A 20,119-nucleotide genomic window follows, 5' to 3' on the forward strand; every position below is an offset into this window, starting at 1 on the left:
ATACTATAAACAGTAGATGAGTATGTCAGTTTCCTCAAAGCTATATCAATTCTAGATCTGTGTTTTACGGTAGTTTTGTTAATTTAGATCCACCTGGACATGATTCTGGCTGTATGACTTAGTAATTGTGTGTCATTGGGCAAGTTAGTCCATTCTCTGGGTTTCCATTACCTTGTAGATATGATATGGAAATAATGACCACATTGCTGAGACTTTTAGTTGTTCCTTGATATCAATTTCCCCTTCTGCACTCATACCCCAAATTTTTACTTAGATCTAGAGCCGTCCAGAGTCAATACTAATTTGCTAGTTTCCTTTTAGTCATAGCCAGCATTAAAACCTGCAGAATGGGTATCAGCTGTGTGCAATAATATCCTGCAGCTAATAGTGAATCACTTTTTAAAGAAATACTGCACCATAAACAGAGAATGTATTGTATTGTATTGTATTATAATGTAGTGTATTGTACAGAGAATGACACTTGATAGAAAAGCTCAGATATTTATGCCTCTGAGTTAAAGTGATCAAGAACAGATTCAATGTGAAGAAAAATTTTAAATACCTGGGGTGATTTATTTTGCTTACATATTCCTTTTTATTTATGCACAGAAGTGATATGTAACTAAGTTCATATATAAGTAAATAAAAATTGTAAATGATAAGCGTTCAGTTCAGTCGTGTCTAATGCTTTGCAACCACATGGACTGCACCATGCCAGCTCCTGGAGTTTGCTCAAATTCATGTACATCAAGTTGGTGATGCCATTCAACCATCTCATCCTCGACTGTCCCCTTCTCTTCCTGCCTTCAATCCTTTCCAGCATCAGGGTCTTTTCTAATGAGTCAGTTCTTCCCATCAGGTGGCCAAAAGTATTGGAGCTTCAGCTTCAGCATGTCCTTCCAGTTAATATTCAGGACTGATTTCCTTTAGGGTTTATTGGTTTGATTTCCTTGCAGTGCAACGGACTCTCAAGAGTCTCCAACGACATAGTTCAAAAGCATAAGTTCTTCAGTGCTCAGCTTTCTTTATAGTCCAACTCTCACATCCATACATGACTACTGGAAAAACCTTAGCTTTGACTAGATGAACCTTTGTAGGTAAAGTAATGTTTCTGATTTTTAATATGCTGTCTAGGTTTGTCATAGCTTTTTTTCAAGGAACAAGCATCTTTTAATTTCATGGCTGCAGTCACCATCCACAGTGATTTTGGAGCCCAAGAAAATAGAGTCTGTCAATGTTTCCATTGTTTCCCCATCTATTTGCCATAAAGTAATGGGACCAGATACCATGATCTTGGTTTTTTGAATGTTGAGTTTTAAGCCAGCTTCTTCACTCTCCTCTTTCACTTTCATCAAGAGGCTCTTTAGTTCTTCTTTGCTTTCTGCCATAAGGGTGGTGTCATCTGCGTATCTGAGGTTATTGATATTTCTCCTGGCAATCTTGATTCCAGCTCGTGCGTCATCCATCCCAGCATTTTGCATGATGTACTCTGCGTTCTAAAGGATATCAGTGCTGGGTGTTCTTTGGAAGGAATGATGCTAAAGCTGAAACTGCAGTACTTTGGCCACCTCATGTGAAGAGTTGATTCATTGGAAAAGACTCTGATGCTGGGAGGGATTGAGGGCAGGAGGAAAAGGGGACGACAGAGGATGAGATGGCTGGATGGCATCACCGACTCGATGGACGTGAGTTTGAGTGAACTCCGGGAGTTGGTGATGGACAGGGAGGCCTGGTGTGCTGCAATTCATGGGGTTGCAAAGAGTTGGATGTGACTGAACTGAACTGAACTGAACTCTGCATATAAGTTAAATAAGCAGGATGACAACATACAGTCTTGATGTACTCCTTTCCCAATTTGCAACCAGTCTGTTGTTCCATGTCCGGTTCTAACTGTTGCTTCTATACAGATTTCTCAGGAGGCAGGTAAGGTGGTCTGGTATTCCCATCTCTTTCAGAATTTTCCACAGTTTATTGTGATCCACATAGTCAAAGGCTTTAGTGTAGTCAATGAAGCAGAAGTAGATGTTTTCCTGGCAATCTCTTGATTTTTCTATGATCCAATGGATGTTGACAGTTTGATTGCTGGTTCCTCTGCCTTTTCTAAATCCAACTTGAACATTTGGAACTTCTTGGTTCACATACTGTTGAAGCCTAGCTTGGAGAATTTTGAGCATTACTTTGCTAGTGTGTGAGATGAGTGCAATTGTGTGGTAGTTTGAACATTCTTTGGCATTGCCTTTCTTTGGGATTGGAATGAAAACTGACCTTTTCCAGTCCTATGGCCACTGCTGAGTGTTCAGAATTTGGTGGCATATTGAGTGCAACACTTTCACAGCATCATCTTTTAGGATTTGAAATAGCTCAGCTGGATTTCCATCACCTCCACCAGCTTTGTTTGTAGTGATGCCTCCTAAGGCCCTCTTGTCTTCACACTCCAGGATGTCTGGCTCTAGGTGAGTGATCACACTATCACGGGTTTCTGGGTCACGAAGATCTTTTTTGTATAGTTCTTCTGTGTATTCTTGCCACCTCTTCTTAGTATCGTCTGCTTCTGTTAGGTCCATACTGTATCTGTCCTTTATTGTGCCCATCTTTGTATGAAATGTTCCCTTGGTATCTCTAATTTTCTTGAAGAGATCTCTAGTCTTTCCCATTCTATTGTTTTCCTCTATTTCTTTGCATTGATCATTAGGAAGGCTTTCTTATCTCTCTTTGCTATTTTTTGGAACTCTGCAAATAAGCATTGTCACAATTTAATTGGGAATTATTTTTATATTCTTAGATTCAATTAAGAAATAAACAATAATGGTCTCAAATGTCCATTCTTGCCACCGTCTACAGTAATTGAAAATATCCTGTGCCTGCACCAATTATTCTGTGTTGGTGTGGTGTGTCTAGCTCACATGCCTTCAGATTTAGAAAAACAATACTCAGGGAGCTTCATTAAGGACCTGCATTAAGGAGACTCATGCATACCTAGTCCTGATCAAGATATAAAATTTTGGACTTTGAACTCATGCTGTAATGGGATGAATCTTTTGAGGGTGAGTGTGTTTTGCATATGAATGGGACAGAGGATGGAATGTAATAGCCAGCTAACAAGATGGCCTCCATTTGTTCTAATCTCTTAGTATTAACACATTTAGGTAGCTCCCTTCCACACTGAATACAGTTGACCTCTGTAACTTGCAGGATATTGCCGAAATGAGGGAGTATGACTTCTGAGACTTTGCCATAAAAGACAATAGCTTTCATCTTGTGTTCACTTGGATCAAATACTTTGGTAGAATCCAGCTGCCATGCCAGGAGGGCACTTAGCCATCCCTATGGACAGGATCACGTGGCATTGCTTGATTCATCTGGTAATAATCAGCCCTATTTGTTAATACTTGCCAGCCATGTGAGAAAGGCAAAGGAGAAAAGGTAAGATATACCCAAAGAATAGCAAGGAGAGATAAGAAAGCCTTCTTAAGTAAACAATGCAAAGAAATAGAGGAAAACAATAGGATGAAAAAGACTAGAGATCTCTTCAAGAAAATTAGAGCTACCAAGGGAACATTTCATGCAAAGATGAGCACAATAAAGGACAGAATGGTAAGGACCTAACAGAAGCAGAAGATATTAGGAAGAGGTGGCGAGAATAATAGGAAGAATACACAGAACTATCCAAAAAAGATCTTAATGACCCAGATAATCATGATGGTGTGATCACTCACTTAGAGCCAGACTGGAGTGTGAAGTCAGGTGGGCCTTAGGAAGCACCACTACAAACAAAGCTAGTGGAGGTGATGGAATTCCAGTTAAGCTATTTCAAATCCTAAAAGATGATGCTGTGAAAATGCTGCACTCAATATGTCAGCAAATTTGGAAAACTCAGCAGTGGCCACAGGACTGGAAAAGGTCAGTTTTCATTCCAGTTCCAAAGAAAGGCAATGCCAAAGAATGCTCAAACTACCACACAATTGCACTCATCTCACACGCTAGTAAAGTAATGCTCAAAATTCTCCAAGCCAGGCTTCAGCAAAGCGTGAACCGTGAACTTCCTGATATTCAAGCTGGTTTTAGAAAAGGCAGAGGAACCAGAGGTCAAATTGCCAACATCCACTGGATCATGGAAAAAGCAAGAGAGTTCCAGAAAAACATCTATTTCTGCTTTATTGACTATGCCAAAGCCTTTGACTGTGTGGATCACAAGAAACTGTGGAAAATTCTGCAGGAGATGGGAATCCCAGACCACCTGACCTGCCTCTTGAGAAACCTGTATGCAGGTCAGGAAGGAACAGTTAGAAGTGGACATGGAACAACAGACTGGTTCCAAATAGGAAAAGGAGTACGTCAAGGCTGTATATTGTCACCCTGCTTATTTAACTTCTATGCAGAGTACATCATGAGAAATGCTGGACTGGAAGAAGCACAAGCTGGAATCAAGATTTCCAGGAGAAATATCAATAACCTCAGATATGCAGATGACACCACATATGGCAGAAAATGAAGAAGAACTAAAAGCCTCTTGCTGAAAGTGAAAGTGGAGAGTGAAAAAGTTGGCTTAAAGCTCAACATTCAGAAAACTAAGATCATGGCATCTGGTCCCATCACTTCATGGCAAATAGATGGGGAAACAGTGGGAACAGTGGCTGACTTTATTTTGGGGGACTCCAAAATCACTGCAGATGGTGGTTGCAGCCATGAAATTAAAAGACACTTCCTCTTTTAAGGAAAGTTATGACCAACATAGACAGCATATTAAAAAGCAGAGACATTACTTTGTCAACAAAGATCTGTCTAGTCAAGGCTATGGTTTTTCCAGTAGTCATGTATGGATGTGAGAGTTGGACTATAAAGAAAGCTGAGCAATGAAGAATTGACGCTTTTGAATTGTGGTGTTGGAGAAGACTCTTGAGAGTCCCTTGGACTGCAAGGAGATCCAACCAGTCCATCCTAAAGAAGATCAGTCCTGGGTGTTCATTGGAAGGATTGATGTTGAAGCTGAAACTCCAATACTTTGGCCACCAGATGCAAAGAGCTGACTCATTGGAAAAGACCCTGGTGCTGGGAAAGATTGAGGGCAGGAGGAGAAGGGGTCGACAGAGGATGAGGTGGTTGGATGGCATCACTGACTCAATGGACATGAGTTTGGGTGAACTCCGGGAGTTGGTGACGGACAGGGAGGCCTGGAGTGCTGTGGTTCATGGGGTCGCCGAGTCAGACACAACTGAGTGACTGAACTGAACTGAACTGAAGTATTTTTTATTTCTGCACCTTTCTCTGTGTCTCTCTGTCTTTCTTCTCTCTGTGTGTGTGTGTGTGTGTGTGTGTATTTTTTTGAGAGACCATGCTGTGCAAAGCATGCAGGATTTTATTAATAGTCCCCCTACTAGGGACTGAAACCACACTCCCTGCAGTGGAAAAGAAGAGGATTCTTAATCATTGGACCTCCAGGGAAGTTCCTGTTTTTGAAAAACATTTTGTTAAAAAAATTTTAATGAACTACTCACTCAGGACAACAGCTACATAAAAACACCAGTTCTTGGCAGCTATGTTGTGACAGATGCACTGAAGACAGTTGCTGGGTTGGTACTTGTCTATCCCTGTGGAGTCATTTTTCTCTGCTTCTCCATTTGGAATTGTTACCCCTCTCCCTTATCAGCAATATTTTTTAAAAATATAAAACATTTTTGAAATTTTAGGCAGCATTTTTCAGGATTTGATACTGGGAGATGTCTGTCTACACATAGACTCTACCCAGAATTTTTTCAGGAGGCATTCAAATGTTTAAATTCTAAGTGTATTTTCTCTGAATTCAGATTCACTGTTACTTTTATGAAAACATAGGTGTTTCTTCTAGAAAAGCTGGCCATTGAAGCATGCTTCTATAAAATACAACTCTTACTACAAAGACTATGTGACTATGAAGTTTACAGTGAGAACACTGATTCTGCAAAAAGTCATCTCTTTCCAGATATACATATATGCCTCTTTAAGATGTTGGTTAAACAAATGTTTGTGAAATCTCCATATTCTTCAAGAGGAAGACGGAAATACCAATCAACACAGCAAACTTTCTATTTTAAGGTTATTTATTACTCCAGGTCGAAGACTTTCCTAACAATTGGAATATGAACAGGGCAGCATTGAAATGGTTATAGATGACTTTCAGTGAAACCTCATTTACATGAGATGAAATTAAAGAATATTAAAACTTACTGGAGAACTTTCCCAGTGGTCCAGTGGTTAAGACTCTGCACTCCCAATGCAGGGGGCACGGGTTCAGTCCCTGGTCTGGGAATTAAGATCCTGCATGCCACAGGGTGTGGCCAAAAAATTTAAAAAAGAAACTTATTGGAAATGTTTTCTTTGAAACAAGACTACAGCAGTTTGCATATAATAAAAATTACAGACTCAGGGTTATCAAATAGAGATGGAATTATTTGACAGTGAAGGAGAAGAAAAGATTTGACATGACTTATAACTCACTTCTTACCGTTTTCCATCTTAGAATAATTTACCTTTCTAAAAATTACTAAGTGAAGTGAAGTTGCTCAGTCATGTCCGACTCTTTTGCAAACCCATGAACTGTAGCCTACCAGGCTCTTCAGTCCATGGAATTTTCCAGGCAAGAATACTGGAGTTGGTTGCCATTTCCTTCTCCAGGGGATCTTCCCAACCCAGGGATCGAACCCTGGTCTTCCACATTGTAGGCAGATGCTTTACCATCTGAGCCATAAATGTTGCTTTATTTTTTGTTTTTCACTTTAAATTAAATTTTTATCAATTTTGAGGTAAGTGATGAGGTATTTTTCAATAACTTATTTTTGGCTACCACTCTATTTGTATTTAAATGATAGGTGTAATGATTATATTTTCTAAAAATTGTGTTTTGTATGCCATTTTTTGACATGTTTTTAGGTTATTATATTTGAAATGTATTTATATTTAGTTTCTCTATTTTAAAACTTTTGGTAAACTTGAAAATTTTAAAGAAAATACCCATCCTAATACACATATTTCAATACTACGTGAAGTGAAATACACTCCTATTTATACTGTCATTTTATCCTAGTTTTGGAATCATTAGGTTTTAGGGTGTTGATTCTAGGAAATGTGTTAGGACTTTCTTTATGTCTTAAAATATATTCAAGTTTTCTATCCCATTTCTCTATTCTTAGCTTTTTAAGTGGAGGAGTATATAAATTAGATAAAGTTTGATTGTTTTATTTTCAAATCTATATCCTTACTAATTTTCTTCTGCTTGCCCTATCAGTTTTTGATAAAGGAATTTAAATTTTTCTCTCTATGATTGCAGATTTCTCAGTTTTTCCTTAGTTTTTGCTTTAAAAATTCCAATTTTAGTTTGTTATGTGTAAGTTCAGGATTGTGACATCTTCTTGGTTGATTGTTCCTTGTATTGTTACTTATAGTGACTCTTTAAATGATATTTTGGACTCATGTTACTATTTTAAGCCTATCTTTTTTAGTTTAATATTTTCTTGGTGTATCCTTATATTCTTTACTTTCAAATTTTATAGTTTTTGTTTTAGGTTTTCTTTTGTCAGCAACATAAAGACGAAATTTATTTTTGTGACATATTCTGAGAATCTCTCTTTCTATATGCAAACAATCTGTTGAAATGCTTATTGATATATTTAGACTTATTTTTTACCATAGTACTTGCCTGTTTATTTACCACCATTTATCTTTGTATCTCTATATTTTCCTTCATTATGTTGGACTGAAAAATTTTACTGCCTTTTAATCCTTTCCTGATTTGAAAACTATGGACTGTATCCTATTCTTTTAATAGTAATGCTTAATTTTTCATGTAGTACATAGTATGTAATTTTTCTGACAATGCCTGTAATTACTCAGTATTTCTATCTTTCTTCTGAATACCTAATAACTTTTATCCACTGAACACCAATCTTGTAGTTGTTGCATAGGTTGTTTCAACTTTTTTCAAAGCTAAGATTTTTTTTAAGAGTTATTAATTTGCAGAAATACATTGTAAATTTCAGAGCTCACCATTTTTATTAAATCTCACACCTTTCCTGTAGGTTTACTTATCTTCTGGCTAAAATTCATTCTTTTAATAGTATTTTTAGAGGGGACATATGGTGAATAAATTTACTTAATCTTCATAGAATGATAAATATCTTTATTTTGCCTTTGTATAATAGTTTAGCTAGAATCCTAGGTTAACATTCACCATCTCTTAATATTTCAAAAAAGTTATGCCATTGTTTTTGGCATTTAGTATGCTATTGAAAAATTTGTCTTTAGGTTGTCATTCATTTGTGTTTATTCTGTCTTTTCTCACTGAAAATTCTAAGCGATTTTCTCTCTTGATATTTAAAATTTTCAATATATCCAGGTATCTTTTTATTTATCCTATTGAGGGTTTGTGATACATTTTTAAATGAAGGGCTCATATTTGTTCAATTCACAAAAATGTTTAGATTTTATCCTTTTAAATACTGCTTTTCCACCATTAACACACTTGCATATTTTTTGTACTTCTCCAACAGATGTATGTGTTGGAGACACTCAATTTATTCTCCATGTCCATTATCTGTTTTTTCAGTGGCGAGTCCCTGAGACTCTTCACTGAGACTGACATCCTGACCACACTCAGGGTACTTATGGACCAGCTTGCCAGCCGATGGGACCAGACCCCGCTGCTGCAACTGGGAGCCTTTGTCCCTGGTCTCCTCCTGGCATGGACAACTGGTCAGAGTATCCTGACCAGGTAAAGAACAAGAGACATTACTGACCTCTCTCTTCTTCCTTCTCTCTTTCCTCTTCTTAACCCTTCATGTCCTACTTTTTTTTTTTTTTTTTTTTCTCATCTCCTTCTCCTGGACTCAAGAGTCCAGTTGAAGGACCTCAGCCTGAGCTGAGAGTTGGAGGCCTATCACTTTCGCTTGGCAGAGAACTTGAATTCTGGTTCTGTTCTGGTCTGGTTCCTGGTTTGAATTCTGGTTCCATTCTGGTCTGGTCTGGTTTCTGGTAGGGCCGAGTTCCAATCCTTCCTTCCCTGGAGCTCCAGGGTAAAGTCTGGTAATGCCTGGGTATCTGCAGGTGGCAAGAGACATCTATAATGCCGCTTCTTTTGACCACCACCACCCCCACCCCCCCCCCCCGCCTTCCTCCCCCTCTTCTTTCAACCTGGCCTCCATTCCTCCCTTTGAAATCTTTGAATACCTGAGATATTTTCATTTACTCTGTTCATACTTGGATCTGAAGTTCTGCGTCTCTATAGGAGGTTTTCTGAGAGACTGCAATCTTGTATTTTAAGAGAGTGTCTGATTAGGATAGCTGGGCATGTGTGTGTGTTCTGTGTTGTGATTTGTGATGGCCATTTTGCTTTGTGTGCCTGCCATTTTGTTTAGACCTGCTGCCATTTTTAAATTTTTTTATTTAATTTTTTTTTTTTTTTTGCCATTTTTTAGAGCTTGATTTTCTCTCCCTGTGCCTTGAGACCAGGGCTCTCAGAAATACTAATCTAGACCATCTCTAATTCCTGAGACTAAGGGGAAAATGGGAAGAAGCTTTTAAACATTTTATTTATTCCAACTGTTATTTATAAACTGGTGAATTTTATATTGTAATACCTGATTCATGACTAAGTTTAGATGATGAAGTTAAATCTTGCATTGAGGCTGTCTGGATATGTGTGTGTCTCAGTGTGTGTCTTTGTCTCTGGATAATATTATTGAGATTAATTAGTAAATGTGCTCTATTTAATTGGCTTAAAGAAAAGTAAGTGCTTACAAATCAAACAATTACAAATTAAACTAAATGAATTTCAAGTTCACGTGAACTGGAAAATGTTCAACATTGAATTATTACCTGGTAATATAGACATGTCTTTAGAACCATCAATAGGTAAAATACTTCTGTTGTACCTAGATTTACTAGAGGTCAAATAAGACTGTATTCTATTGATTGCAAATCTGTTAATAAAAAAAAGGAACACAATGTGGGAAAAACTTTTAAGGAAAGTGTTTTTGGTAGAAGAAGGTATGAAAAATGGAAAACTGCTGAAATAAGTGAGTTATGCATGATGAGGGGCTTCCCTGGTAGCTCAGCTGGTAAAGAATCCACCTGCAATGCAGGAGACTCTGGTTTGATTCCTGGGTTAGGAAGATCCCTTGGAGGAGGGCATGGCAACCCACTCCAGTATTCTTGTCTGGAGAATCCCCATGGACAGAGGAGCCTGGCGGGCTACAGTCCTTGGGGTTGCAAAGAATCAGACATGACTGAGCAACTAAACAGGCATATTTGCTGCATTTTGAGAAAATTCCTCAGAGCTATCTTCACATTTATTCTCTTTTCTATTGTAGCCGCTGTAGACCTTGCTGCTGCTGCGGCTAAGTCGCTTCAGTCATGTCCGACTCTGTGCGACCCCATAGACAGCAGCCCACCAGGCTCCCCCGTCCCTGGGATTCTCCAGGCAAGAACACTGGAGTGGGTTGCTATTTCCTTCTCCAATGCATGAAAGTGAAAAGTGAAAGTGAAGTCGCTCAGTCGTGTCCGACTCTTAGTGACCCCGTGGACTACAGCCAACCAGGCTCCTCTACCCATGGGGTTTTCCAGGCAAGAGTACTGGAGTGGGGTGCCATTGCCTTCTCCAAGACCTTATCCTGTCTGTATTATGTTATTTCAATGGCTATTCCAGGATTTTCCAATTGTATTTTAAAATGATTCTTTTAAAATATCAACTTGTTTATGTTTCATTTCTTTCTGCTTCATAATTCTTTGCCTGTTCTTAGTAACATCATTCCTTCATTAATTTTTGTGTGTGAGGCAGTTCATTTTCTTCCAGAGTGAATTTATGTACTGAAGTTTAATCTTATAGGCTACTTTTATAACATTTAGATGGAGTTTGGAATTTAATTCAGTGAGAAGGTTATCTTTTGTTTGTTCTCTCTCTCTTTTGCTCTTTGCTCACATTTTCCTGCCTAGTTATTTTGAAGCTGTCTTTTTCAGCCAGTCCTATCCCTGTGGAATGGAACAAGATTTTCTATTACAGATTACAAGCCTTTGGTTACAGAGTAAATTGAGACTATCACAGTTCCTGCATAGAGCCACTGGAAGATTTTGTTTTCTCCCTGGAACTTTCTTTTATTATTATTTAGGATTTTCTTCTTTCTCCTGATTCACATCCACTATGTCCTGGTTTCCATGTCTTACTCTTTTTTGATTTACTCCCTCATTTTAGTGAATCATTACCTTTTTGGGAAAGAGTACATGTTCTGAAAATGTAATGATTATATTCATATGCTTAATTGATAGTTTGGTTGTAGAACCCTATGTTGGAAAAAAATTGAAAGGTATTTAGAATTTGAAGGTATTACTTCACTTTTATTTAGCCATTTGTGTTATCATTGAGGAATCTGATTCTATTTTTATTTCCAATATTTTGTATGTGACCTACTTTTTCTCTTTGAAAGATTTTAGACTTTTTATATCCTGATTTTCTGGATTTCACCATGATTTATCGTGGTATAGTCATTTGGGTGAGCATTCAATGAGTAATTTCAGTGTAAATTCATGCCCTTCAACTCTGGGACATTTTCTTATATTTTGTATATAGTGATTTCTTCTCATTTCTCTTTTCTTGTCTTCTGGAATTCCTATTAATTGGATATTAGATTTTAATTTTAAATATTTTTCATTTTTTAATTCTAAATTTTTTTCTGTTGGGGGACAGTTTATACAATTTTATCTTCAAACTATTTATTAAATATTTAAGAACATTCTTTTAATTTTCAAGAGTGCCTTCTTGGCCTTGGGATATTCCTTTTTGATAGTATTTCTGCTCTTCTTTCACTGTCTTTTCTTATATATCTGAGTATAAAATAGTGATTTTGTTTTGTTTTGCTTTCTTCTGCCTGCTGCATTGGCTCTCTTCTGTTACTTTTTCTGTTTTTTTTTACCAAAAAATATTTCTTTTTAAAAAAATCTATATTTTGGGAGCTTTTTCTTAAATTTCTTGCTATCCTTGGCTCCCTAAAGTTTTTATATTTATAGGCAAGGCACTTGAATATTGATTGGATTGCTTATTGATTAGTGGGCTTTATTGAAAGAACTTAAACGTCAATCTCAGTGAGCATTTTTCTTGAATTTTTCTATTTCTTTCGATCCCTGGGTAGGGAAGATCCCCTGGAGAAGGAAATGGCACTCCACTCCAGTACTATTGCCTGGAAAATCTCATGTATGGAGGAGCCTGGTAGGCTACAGTCCATGGGGCTGCAAAGAGTCAGACACGACTGAGCAACTTCACTAGAGGGGAGAAAAGGCAATGGTGTAATTTCAGTATACATCTGGGCATTCTTTCATTTAAGTCCATTGGATCTCCACCCTTTGTCCTAAGGACCAGTTCCTTTCGCATTTCTCTCGTTACTTATTTTTGAGTATCATTGGCCATGTTGGGGATAGGATCAATTGTGAAGACCTATGATCTATGTAGATATTTCTCACTCTCAGCTGATTTATTCAGTAAGTGGAAAACTGACCCTCAGAATAACACCTCCCTTTTCTTCTGTGGTCTAGTATTCCCTCCAGGTTTCTCCTACTGTTGGGAAATCAACGAAATTGAAAGTGTCTTGCTTCTAAACTCTCCTTCAGCTTCTCTTCTTTGCCTTTTTGCCTACTTAAAAAATATTTTACTATGGAAAATATAAAAATGTAATGCATATTCAAAAAGTAGACAGAATTTTATAATGGTTCCTTCTATGCCCATCTTCCAGGGTGAACAGTTATCAACTCAAGGCCAATCTTATCTCATCCATACCCTCACCTGTACCTCTACCTCTTTATTTTGAAGTAAACCTTCAACACATTATCAGTTTCATCTATAAATATTTCAGCATGATAAACTTTTAAAACATAACAGTATGTACATTACACCTAAAAAATTAACAAGATAGTTCTTAATATCAAATACTCTCAGCTTCAAATTTCCAGTTGTCTCAAACATGTCTTAAGTGTGTTTTGTCTTTTTGCTTGAATCCAATAAACCTCTCCTTGTATTTTATGTTTTTGAAGGGAGTATTTAGAGAAATTTTCAGGTTGATTTAGCTTGGAAATTGTAGAATAATGAGCCATGATAATCTACTCCTACAAGTTCTTATGTGTAATTTAGTGGTATTAACATGGTGCAGTGTCACTGGTCTCACAGAAATTAGGTTGATCCTATTAAAAAAAAACAAAAAAACCCAACTTTCCAGGACTTCCCTGGGTGGCTCGGTGGTAACATGCAGGGGACATAGGTTCAATCTCTGGTGTGGAAAGATTCCACATAAGTCTGCATGCTGCAACTAAGATCTGATGCAGCCAAATAATTTTTTTTTTTAAAGCTTTCCAAAAAACATCAAACTAATTCAGGTAGTATTGAATTTCCAACAACAACAACAACAAAAAAGGAAAATCCTATACTTTTATTCTTTTAAAATTTAAAATAGTGAAATGTACTATTCATATAAAAGAGTATACAGAGGAGTATATATAACATATATATGTGCCAGGTTTGTTCTTAAATATAATTAGCTACCTTTCAGTTCCCTCTTTTAATTTTTCTAAGGCCTTTAGTTATCTATACCCTCTGTTCTATTGCCCTCAGGATACAGAGGTTCTTAGAATTTTATATAATTGGGGACAAGGAAAGATGCCCTAAAATATTTATGTGAGGCCAATATAGTTTATATAGTTTAACTTTTCTTCACAGTCAAATAGTCTATCCACTGAAACTAAGAAAGAGGGACTTTAATATCTTTAATAAAAACTTAATAAAAATAGCAGCATATCCAAAGTGTTGGTCATCTAGGAAGTCTGAGTTGCAAGAAAACTGATAGGGATGCCTACTCCAGCAAAATCTTTCTCATCACCCGTGATAGTGTCCGAAGTCCCACATTTGTCTTTGCTCTGTTTAATCATGGAATCTTTTAGATATTCAAGATTCTCCCTTCCTACTTGTCACTCCATGAGGGGTAATGTCTTTTTTTTTTTTTTAACATTCCAATACAACTTTATTTACACAGACAGGTAAACTAGATTTGATTGGTGGGTTTGCAGACCATGTGCACTTGGCTGTAAAGAACCTTGAAGCCATCAAAACTGGTTGCACCGGTGTCCCAAAGATTGATAAGGGCTCCATTCTGTCCCCTCCAAGAAGGACAAAAGTCAAGTTTTATTCAAATTATTTTGTATGGTGCTTTGGTGTTTTGATGTGCTTTTGAATGAGTGATCTCAATCCTCCCTTTTGTCCCTTCTCCCCTCTTTCTGTGTATATATGTCTAAATGCTTCCCATTCTTCTTCATCCTGTCCCTTGAACTCACCAAATTGGGGGATTTTAGAGTGAGGCTCGGAGAAGGCAATGGTACCCCACTCCAGTACTCTTGCCTGGAAAATCCCATGGACGGAGGAGCCTGGTAGGCTGCAGTCCATGGGGTCGCTAAGAGTCGGACACGACTGAGCGACTTCACTTTCACTTTTCACTTTCATGCATTGGAGAAGGAAATGGCAACCCACTCCAGTGTTCTTGCCTGGAGAATCCCAGGGACAGGGGAGCCTGGTGGGCTGCCCTCTATGGGGTTGCACAGAGTCGGACATGACTGAAGAGACTTAGCAGCAGCGGCAGAATGAGGCTCTTCCACATTCATCCTTGCTAAAATCTTGGCTTCCTTTTAGGGCCCTCATCTATACAAGGGTAAGAGGCAATGTGCACTAGTATAAAGAGCACTTGTCTAGGTCATTGGGCAGAGCATGCCACCAGATTGCTGTGTGACTTTGAGTATATTACTTAACCTCTCTGAGCCTTCCTTTGCTCATCTATCAAATGAAGGAGTTGGTTAGTAATCTCTAGAATCCTTCCAGCTCTAAGCTTGTGATTTTAGGAAGCTGCAGCTTAAACTCTTGACAACTGTTTGAGGTCATTAACTAGGATGTCACTCACACACCTTAATGAAACTGCCAGGAGGCCACAGAAATTAGTCACATGATCTTCTGTAGTTGGCACCCTTCTGAAGCTGGGTGGGTAGGGTTACCAGTTAACTTCAAGAAATCTGAGAGCATATCCCACTAAGGGGAAAAAAGGAACACAAATGACTCCAGGAGGGGTCATGTCTTATCATTAGTACAGTTTCTGGCACATAGTAAGTGTTCAAGGAAATATCTGCTGAATCAATATTAAGTAACAAACTTTGCAAAGGACATTTGGGAAGCATAATACTTGAAGCTCATGTTCAACTAACACTTGTTTGATAATTGAAGAGAGTAATCAACCTATAATTTTTTAACCAAGAAATGTGAGCACTTTAAGCTAGATCACCCAGGCTCTTGGTATCTCTATTTTTCCAATTCTGGTTGCACTAGATTTTTGTAGGTAGGAGTTTGGACTTGAATTGAGAGATCAGCAAAAAGGGAGACAGTCATTTTAAAGAGAATTTTTCTCTTTAAATTAATACCATTTATATCTTTAATTATGAATGTAGTAATTATTTGTATAATGCTTATCAAACAATTACTAGAAGTGTGCTTACGTTTTTGTAAGTGCATATATAACCTTGCTATCCCTAGAGTGAAATCGCTAGAGTGAAATGTAATTTCCACTATATATTAACTATCTTCGTGAGGTACAAAATATTCCAGAATCCTTTCTTAAGCTGTTTCAATATTCTCTATATTCTGTCTCACTCTTTTAACCGTCGTTTTTCCTTCCTTTCTGTTTCTTTCCCTTTTTGTGTGCTAACCTTAATGTCCTAAAAAGAGGGCAAGAGTGGATGGTGGTTGTGTGATTCAGATGGAAGAAGAAAATACGGAAGAAACAAGTTTGGGATCGTATAAATACACAATCTAATTCTTTCAAAACATGTAGGTTTGCAAGGATTTTTAGGTGAATATATAATGCAAGAGTGAAGTTGTAATGTGTGTACTTCAGAAAAGAGGGGTGAACTTTTTAAATGTGAAAAACAAAAAGCAAAAAATTACATCGAAACACAAAATACCTTCATCTTCCCAATTATCGTCTTTTTTGCTATTAGAAAAACCCTAGCTTCTCATTCTTCTGTGATGTGTGCGCATGTCTGACGTGTATGAAAATGAAGACAGGTGAGAGGAGAACGATGTTTAACGCAAAATAAAATCCATGTTGTGAACATGTTCTTCATTCCATATTTGCATTCCTTTCTGTATCTATGGAAGACTTCTGTTTGTGTTTTATACAGGCATATCAGTAGAAGATATATAAACACACCGATTGTGTACTACCACTCATTTGCTTTTTCCAAGAGGAATCATGTAGACTAGTAGAGAGTGATAAGAAAAGTCCTTAAAGGCAAAGGGAGGATTCCACAGAATAAATTTTTTAATTAAAGGATGGAGACAGTCTTGTGCTACGGTTACATGTCGATGTTTTCAAAAGCATACTCTAAGAGGATGAAAAATGTTTACAATAAACTTATTTTTAAAGTTCTTTTTCTTTTTCAGTCATAAACAGCAAATGTACTTCCTAATAATGTATGGAACATAAAAGATAGGAAGCAAAAATTCGATCGTAGTATCACTTTTACTATTAAGGCATATCCCTCCGCTCCAGTTGGGTTATTATTATTATTATTTTCATTTTTAAAAAGGCAGATTCCGCCATAAAAACCTCCACCCTCTCCCGAGGAAAGTAATTTATGTAAAAAAGTGAGATCAATTAATAGGCTTAATTTCAGAAATCCACTGAAGGACACAAGAGCCGTACTGGCCCCTGGGGTAAACCTAATCATATTAATTGACTTCTTTGTCCAGCCCTATGTGAGGGAAGGATTCCTTTGATCGGGATGAGAGGCTTCCTTGTTGAACGCTGGTTTTCAGATACCTTATTAAATATGTCATGTTTGGGGTTGACTATGTCTTCCAGAGCTGCTTGTGGCAGCTTCCTTCATTGACCTGAGCTGCAATGGCTGCTACACCCTGCGTGCCAAAAGCAAAGGGTGGGGGAGACGCCATTTGCAAAGCCGGAAATGATTAAAATTTCAGGTTGAGACCATTCCCAGTAAGCAAAGGTTTGCCAAGAGCACAGTTCCTGCTTCTGGTGTCTTCTCTGAAAAGCACAGAGTGGACGTGTGTCTCTCACTCCATTGGCAGTAGGCTCTCCCCACCGCTTGGTAAGCCAGACGGGGAGCGAGCCACTACTGTGGCAGGCACCCGGGCAGCGCGCTTAATTAGAAAGGTCAGCGGCAAGCCCAGCTCAGTGGCCTAGTCTAACCAGGGTGAGGGGCGGACCCTGCCGGCCTCCGTCCTCTTCCGCTCGACTCAGGTGCGGCGCGGATCCCTCCGCCGCAGTAAGCGCTCCCGGTAGCGCTCCGATCGGCTTTTCGGCAATACCCGGATGGAAGCATAATGGCCGCCATCAGGGACTCGCAGGCAATGGGGACCACGACAGGTATTCCCCGTGAGCGGGGCCGCTCAGGCCTGTTAGGATGCCGGGACTTGTAGAGAACCAGTCAGGGGGCAAAGGGCGAGTTTGTGGGGGCTGCAAAGCCCCCACGAACTCGCTCGGGGCTCCGCCTCTTGTGATAGGAAGCGTCTGTTAAATAGTCCCGGCCATTCAGCGCTTCCGCCTAACTTGTCGCAAAGTTTTTCTAGAGAAGTCAGTCCTTTGACTCGGCGCTCTTGCAGCCTGCCAGAGCTAATCTTCAGCGTTTTAGCCTGGGCTAGCTTTACGTCGGGGCTTTTTGAACTCCGCACTCTCCCACAGTCCAGGAGCTGGAGCGGGAACGCGGCTCAGTGTGCCTCCGCGCGCCCGAGGGGTAGCCGAGCCCCGGAGGAAGGGGCGGATCGGGCGCGGTGTTTGGGACGGAGCGGGGCGCGCGGCGCTCGAAGCACTTACTCGGCGCGTTCCGGGACTGGTGGAGACTGCATGGGTGCCCCTCAGGCCGCACCCTTCGAGCTGTAGGTTCGCAGGCCCAAGGCAGCCCGACTCGACGGCTCCCCATTGTGGGTTCAGTTTGTGGTCTTTGGAGCTCTTTTTTTTTTTTTCTTCCAGATATTCTCACCTCTCTGGCGCGCGTTCCCTTCTCCAGAGTTGGCCAAGGGCGCTCTTCCGTGCAGACCCCAACCACACCCAGTGGCAGATGGATTTCTTTGTAACTGGCTTTCTTACTCGTAGGGTCCATTTTGACTCTGTTCTTAACATAATGGTCCTCATTGTCAAGTAGACAGTCTTCTTAGAAGACTATGGTAATTGAAAATATATAAGGTGACTGTATATAAGGTAAATGTTGTAACTCTTAAGTAGACCTATGAAGCAGATACGGTAGCTTTAAGGTTCTGAGTGCAAAAATTAAGGTTCAGTTTTTTTTTAAGGTTTAAATTTGGGAGCATTTAGCGTTTGTGAGCTATTAGCGAAAACATTCGTTGGGTATGTTTGGCTAGAAAAACTTAAAACTGTAGAAAAATAAATTAAGTCAGTGTTTAAAGAATACATAATAATATTGAACTTTACACGGTTGTCACAGTGATGAAACATGCCACCAAACTGTATATCAGGGTGAGAATTTTCTTAACTTTGAGCGTCTATGTTTTGGGCTTAGTGTATTGATAAAGTTGAATTGTTTTTCAAGCAGGAAGGGATCTGACTTCAGTGTAAAGTTTTTGTCTTCAAGTTGAACATTTAGCAACCACTTAAATTGATTCAATGAGATACCCTAACGTCTTTCAGAGTTTAACTGCAGAACAGTTGAAGTGGATTCATTATCTTTCAGCAAAACGGAATTTTCTTGAAATTCAATAAGACATTGCCTTCTGTTAACATTTTCAGGGGGTTAGCATTTCACGAGGACGATAAGCATAGTAGACCACTTTGATTTTTGTTAAAATTCTTGTAAATACAAGTTCCAGATTTAGAAAATTAATAAGAGTGTGGAGAAGGAGAAAATGTAGCTATCAAACCTGTTTTGCACGTCCAACTTTTTCTTAATTGTTGCCATGGAAGTAAGTATAAATATCAGTTCAGAACGTTTTATGTCTTTTTAAAAGGAAGGATAAAAGGACAGCAACCAGAGTAAATAATCTGCTTTGCACATTGATAATGTATGAGCTTTTAAATGCTTGAGATTTTTATCATCACACTTCAGATCCTCTCCTATCCTCTCTGGTAGCAGTAACAGTATGGTGTATTGTGATCCCCAAAGTGTTTATATCTTGAAACATTCCAGATGAGATATATTTTAGAATAAGTCTGCAATTTGCCTTTGCTCTTTTAATTTACTTTTATTGTTTACTTTTCTGTTTGTAATTGTTCATGTTCAAGCATTGTGTGCTGTAGATCACCTAATACAACTTTTTTTTTTAGTGGTGAAAGACTTGGACCTTTCCCAGTTTCCTTCAGTGATGCTACTAAAAGTTTTTGGCAAAACACTATAAACAAAAGAAAAGACTTAAAGTTGAAAATTTTCTTAATTATCTTATCCCAGGTGTGTAGGCTATGAGTATTTCGGTTCTGTGTTGGGTATTGACTTCACATGGTGAGCAATTTTCATGGACCTTAGAAATGAGAATTAAGAGGTAGCATTGTCATGGTAGGATATCTGGGTTGGAATCAGATCCAGATTCTAATTCTCGCTTTGTGAGTTGGGATAAGACATTTTCCCTATCGTGTAATAAGTGAAGATAATGAGGTTGATTTTAAGCTCCCTTCTAAGCTTTGAGTTTTGTGACTTTTGTAAATTTATGACATGTTATCACTGAATGTCAATGATAGGTTATTTAAGTGCAGAGATTTTTTTTCCCCCAAATTTATATACCTATGTTGACTATGAAGCCTAATTGAATCAAAAGCTTGGAAGAACATTTTTTTGTGTTTTTGCAGTCAAAGTTTTAAAACTTTGGTCTTCATTTCCAGATATCATCTCTTCTTTTGATCACTGTTCCTGATTGTGGCTTTATCCAAGCATTAAATTGTGTGCCTTTTGTTCCTTGAAGAAAGAGGTATGGTGAAGATTGAAGTACTATAGTATACAATCTATTAAATAGTAAGTTAATATGTTTTAATATTAGACTGAATTGAATAATTATATGAGTTTTCCTAAGTTATAGTTTTGTTTTTGGCCTAAGTATAATATACACATG

At 38.4% G+C, this 20,119-nt stretch overlaps 1 protein-coding gene across 42 annotated transcripts in view; it reads left to right on the forward strand.

Annotated features, from left to right (window-relative positions):
• Positions 1-20,119, forward strand: part of ZNF518A (zinc finger protein 518A) — a 55,558-nt gene that overhangs the window by 9,939 nt on the left and 25,500 nt on the right. For 3 of the 42 annotated variants that reach the window (XM_060405082.1, XM_012102667.3, XM_060405089.1), the window contains exons 1-2: positions 17,367-17,432; positions 19,893-20,022. The gene's annotated coding sequence lies outside the window, so the exon portion shown is untranslated. Of the gene's footprint in view, positions 1-17,366; positions 17,987-18,035; positions 18,264-19,343; positions 19,465-19,892; positions 20,023-20,119 lie in introns of those variants that run through there. The other 39 variants (XM_060405080.1, XM_012102661.3, XM_027960631.2 and 36 more) reach the window with 21 other exon arrangements.

This window comes from Ovis aries, chromosome 22 (assembly GCF_016772045.2).
Source record: "Ovis aries strain OAR_USU_Benz2616 breed Rambouillet chromosome 22, ARS-UI_Ramb_v3.0, whole genome shotgun sequence".
NCBI lineage: Eukaryota > Metazoa > Chordata > Mammalia > Artiodactyla > Bovidae > Ovis > Ovis aries.